The 5,645-nt window shown below is 44.1% G+C and overlaps 1 pseudogene; it reads left to right on the forward strand.

The window, feature by feature from the left end:
* Window positions 1-560: 560 nt before the first annotated feature.
* On the forward strand, window positions 561-4,887 carry LOC147450432 (uncharacterized; annotated as a pseudogene).
* The last annotated feature ends 758 nt before the right edge of the window (window positions 4,888-5,645 follow it).

Below are 5,645 nucleotides of genomic sequence, written 5' to 3' on the forward strand. Positions count from 1 at the left end.
CGAGGACATGACTCGGTATGGGTGGTCGTAGACCGGTTGACTAAACTTTGTCGGTTTATTCCAACCAAGTCAACCATTAAGACTCCAGAATTAGCTACGTTATTTGTGGACAATCTTTACAGGTTGTATGGATTGCCAAGTAACATTGTGAGTGATCGTGATCCCAAGTTTAACAGTCATTTTTGGAGGGATGTTTTTAAACGATTGGGTACACAACTTAATTTAAATACGGCTGATCACCCTGAAAACAGATGGTCAGACTGAACACGTCAACTAAGTGCTAGAGGATATGCTACAAGCATACGTTAGCAAGAAACAATCACATTGGGAAGATTATCTTCCTATTCTTGAGTTTGCATATAATAGTGCTAAGCATGTTACAAATGGTTTTAGTCCATTCATGCTTATGTATGGTTTTCAACCTAGATCACTAGTGACGATGGGGTTGGCAACTGAGAAGCTCCAACAGGTCAAGGAGTTTCTCCAAGATCATATGGAAATGCTGAGACTTGCTCGTCAAAATGTTCGACAAGCACAGGATCGGTATAAGAAGTATGCTGATGAGAAACGTCGGTAAGTTACCTTTACGGAAGGAGAAGAGGTATTTTTGCGTGTGCTAGAGCATTCAGAAAGTCTGAAGACTGGGCCTACACCCAAATTATCTCCACATTATTGTGGGCCATTCAAGATACTCAAGCGAGTTGGTGATAGGGCCTACAAACTTGAGCTACCTGCGCACTCTCCTGTCCATCCGGTATTTCATGTAAGTCGTTTACGTAAACGCTTGCATGGGGATGACAATGTTATCGGCCAGTAGATATTGGTTGATTTCAGTGAACCTCCCATTCAACCGCATGAACCTGAACGCATTTTAGATTTTCATGAACTACGTACTCGTCAGCATGTACGTAGTCAAGCTTTAGTCAAGTGGAAAGATCGACCTGAGGAAGGTGCCACTTGGGAAAACATTAGTGTTCTTAAGAAGAAATTTCCCACTTTTGTTTTCGAGGACTAAAACGCTTCTCCAAGGGGGGAGTAATGTCAGGCAAAGGGCCAAACCAATGGGGTCACCGACTCGGCCAGAGGCCGACTGCCAGTGGGAACGGGTTCAGGCAAGTTGGAAGCCTATAAAAGGGAGGTTGGGAGGATGGACCGGGTCTGGCAGTCCATTGGTTTGAGACTAGAGACATACTATGCCCAAATTTTTTTATGCTCAGAATGAAGCAAGATTTGGTTCAAAGGTTCCCCTTGAGTCTAGCAACACCTTGGTATGTTCAAAATTTTGTTTGAATGTAAAAATCACTTGCTTCAAGCAATTTATGAATTTTTCGCTTTCTGGCTTCGCCTTTTGACTTTTGGACATCAAAAACATGGAAAAACACTCAAGTCAACATATTCCCAGGGTAAAACCTACCCCCTGAACACACTGGTGGTCTCATAATTCCCAAATTCCTGCCCAAAAATCCCCTGGAGACATACTACGCCCAAATTTGTTTCTGCTCAGAATGAAGCAAGAGTTGGTTCAAAGGTTCCCCTTGAGTCTAGTAACACCTTGGTATGCTCACAATTTCAATTGGATGTCAAAAAATCATCCAAAACATCTCTTCTCGACACAATCTTTCCAAAAACGCTAAAGTCCCTTAACCCCAGTTTAAGTGTCCAAATGAGATGAAACTTTGTAGACACCCTTAGAAACACTTTTAGAACATGTGTATGAAGTTAGCTTATGGTTTAGGTCTCTCAATCACTCCCCAACATCAAATGGCTAGGATGTATGGTATTCACCGTCTTTTGCCTTGTTGAGGACGAAATAAGGTGAAACTCCTCGTTTCAAGGTGTACATAGGGTAAAACCCACCCGATGAATACTCTGGTGATACCAGTTTTGCAATATGTTGCCCCAAAATGGCCTTAGAGACATCCTACGCGTAGGATGTCTCTTGCATAATTTTCTTGATTGGAGTATTTCTTATGCTTCTTTATGGTCTCTACACTTGATATCAATGAAAATCAATACTAAAAAGCACAGAAATCACTCAAAACAAGCACTTTATGAAATTTTCTCGCTTTCTAGCTTCACCTTTTGACTTTTGGACACCAAAAGCATGTAAAAACACTCAACTCAACATGATCTTGGGGTAAAACATACCCACTAAATACACTGGTAACCTCAAAATTTTCAAAATCTTCACAGTTTTACCTCTAGAGACATCCTCCGTGTAGGATGTCCCCAATGACAGAATTGTGATTTTTTCAGTTCTAACTTTCTCTTAAGCTCTGCCAACCCCTTTGGACTACTCATAGAAATTATCAATCATCAAGCAAGCATCTAAATGCAATTTTACTTTTTCCTTGATTTTATGTTTTCACAACTTTGATGAGCCTAGTAGAAAATATGACATGCATGATATGCTCAAGATCAAAATTAATACATCGTACTTACTCTACTCCTACGCATCACATGGGATGGTGAAATTTTTGATTCTCAAGTCGCTTTCCAGTCTCACAAGGACTCTCTAGCTGACTTTTCACCTCTTCCACCTCACCAACTCCCCATCAATCCACACCTATCTCCTACCTAATACCACCTAAGTCAAAGTATCTAGGCCAAAGACACGCTCCCTAGACTCCCTCTAAGACCAAAAGAGTCCACCACTCTCCGATCTTATCTAGAAGAATGAATATACTCTGGCAAGCCAGAGGGACTTCTATCCTCAAGGACTAGTCTCGGTCATCTACTTAGGGCCCTCGTCCCTGGCAGCGGTGCCAATGTTAGCGGATATGCTGCGACAGACGTCAGCATAGCGAGAGCTCACCTAACATATAATGTAAACTGAGGACGGAGCTCGACCCGCAGGCGCGTGGAAGCAAGCAAAAGGTGTCAACCTCTACTCGACTGACTAATGACTACTTCTTACAGAGATATAAAATCTACATGCCGTCAGTTCTGTGAATGTGAGAGTCTCCTATGATGCTACCGCAAGCCAAAAGCCCATTAGACGTTCTAAAAACGTTACGAAACTTGAGGGATATCCTATCAACACCAATAGGCCACTTTCCCTAAGATCCGTGACCCAAAACCCTACCCAAAAACACCCGATTCAGAATCACGTAGGATGTCTGATAGGTTTTTGCAGGTCGATGTTTTCAAAAACTAAGATGCCTAATGCATAGCTCTACTCGCTCTAATCACGTGGATATGATGAAATGCAAAAACGGACAATGTTCACTCACCGAAACTCCAAAAGTAGTTCACAGGTGAATATGCCAAAACACAGGCGAACGCGCGTGATGTAAGCATCAACTCGTAGCTCTCCTCGTGGGCAACACGCTGCTACTCTCCGTTTGCAATTTCGATCATCGTAGATCTTGTAGCACACACACACACTCTCACTCTCTCGGAGTCTCCCAGTTGACACATAAGATAAGATTATTAGAAGTCCCTTTACCACGCTTTAGGTTTTGGTTTATATACTAAGCCTTAGAAAACCTAATGTTTGGCCAAAATGACCTGATTTGTCCCTAGGCTTCTATAGAGCTTAATTACAACACCGTGAGCTGGCTTTGCTCATCCAATAAGAATCTACGGTCAAAATACAATTGCCGACTTAAAATATGAAGTTCCTGTAAATATTACAAAAGTGGCCGTAATGGCTCAAAATAATAATAACAGGATATTCGATGATGTCCATGAGCTTGTATCTTCACATTATAGCATCCATCTTCATCTTCATCACTTCATCAGCATCTTCATATGGAATCTTTGAGGAATCTTTGTGGAAGCATTGTTGAAAGGTTGGCCTGTCAACAGAGATTTTATGTCCCATTATGGTGGCTTAGGTATTTTGATGTTGGGTTTGCGGCCATGTTGACCTTGTCAAAAGAGCACGAGTCACCGTGCTAGAGGATATAAAGATATACACGGATGATTGACTGTGGGTTGCTATCATGGTGGGATCCTTGCCATAAGAAGACAAAAGGGTGTGCCAGAGGAGAAGTCGAAGAAGGTTTCTTCAGCCAACCAACGAGGGTCAATAAAGGACGATGTGGGAAAGCGGCCCAAGTCAAAGGGATTCACCGTGCTAGAGGATATAAAGCTATACACGGATGATTGACTGTGGGTTGCTATCATGGCGGGATCCTTGCCATAAGAAGACAAAAGGGTGTGCCAGAGGAGAAGTCGAAGAAGGTTTCTTCAGCCAACCAATGAGGGTCAATAAAGGACGATGTGGGAAAGCGGCCCAAGTCAAAGGGATTCATAAAAAAGGAGTTTTGCAAGTGGATGGGCATGTAGGGGAAAAACACCATTTCGATGAGCAAGGTCAAGTGCGGAATGCAAGAAGGCCAGTGCGTGGAGTTTCTTGAAAGGGAAGGTCGGCCAAGTGGAACACAGCACGAAGGTAGTGGTGCCATCCGAGGGAAGGGCGTTATCTGCATGTGGTTTTGAAGACCGAGGGGTTGCAGGAGTAGGGAGCGGTGCTATATATGCAAGAAGAGCACGCCATCTACTAGGGGATAAGGAAAGCCGGTGCAACAGTCAGGCAGATGATGCACCACCAAGGGGTGGAAGTAGGGGGAGCTCCATGGCGTTAGGGTATTGAGTGAAGGGCTTGGAGCACGTGAGAGAAAGGTTGCCTACCATGCGAGGAGGCCGCCATGTGCAGGAGGGAGTAGAGAGGTGATCAAGGGCTTCAAGGTTGAGAAGGTGCAGCCACAGGTTGGATGCATGATAGGGGGTGGCGTTCAATTGTCTGAGAGCTCAAGGGAGCATGCCAGGAAGGTGAAGGGATGAGGTGAAGGCGAGGGATGCATGAAGCTGTTGGAGTCTGCCGTGGAAAGCCATACAACAGCTACGAGGCAAATGCCTAAACTGTATGTCATGAAGTAGCTAACGAGGTCTTCTTCTCTTGGTTTTTGGAAGGTCTCTTGGGTCATGTGTTGATAGAGAGGAGGAGTGTATGCTCAGACATGAAGTGGAAAACTAGAGAGTGTGTCTCGGGTTGTACATGATATTTGTTTTGAAGCAGGGGAAGGCTGCCAATAGTCGAGGAAGGGTACCAGATTGCACCAAGGCAGGCACTTGCCAATCACCACCACTGTATTTGATTGGGTTTATGTGATACATAGTTGTTTTGTGGTTTTTTATCGAGTTTTCCATCAATCTTATCTACCGCTTGTCTTTTACCGTATGCTCGTGGTAGCGTTGGCTCCGGTATTTGTGTGTGTGAGTAGAGAGAAAGGGAGAGAGTGATTGTGGTTGTAGATTGGGTGTGGGTTTGTGTGTGGTCAAGGCATGTGTGGCCTCCCGATGTGATCATGTTCACAGTGGGTAATGACATGATGTTGGATTAGTGGCGCTGAGGTGTTTATGTGTGAGTGTGGGCAGCCAGTGGGGTTCAAAGGCGAGTGTGTGCAATTCCAGTTTGGAGATTGTGTATCGGTATTCATGATTCTGTGTGTTAGGGGTGCGGGTTAATCCCTGGGCTATAGCGAGGCAAGTTTGGAGTGTGCTGGGTTTGTTCCCCCTTTCCAACCTTATGTTACCCTCTTTATGTGTCCCTTTCAGTGTGGACAACACGTACTGCGCATGGTCGATGGGTTTCCTGGTTGTCGACTTTAAAACTTTTGTAAATTTGGTTGCAATCG

The sequence above is a fragment of the Adiantum capillus-veneris genome, chromosome 9 (genome assembly GCF_014529385.1).
Source record: "Adiantum capillus-veneris isolate H3 chromosome 9, ASM1452938v2, whole genome shotgun sequence".
Classification (NCBI taxonomy): Eukaryota; Viridiplantae; Streptophyta; class Polypodiopsida; order Polypodiales; family Pteridaceae; genus Adiantum; species Adiantum capillus-veneris.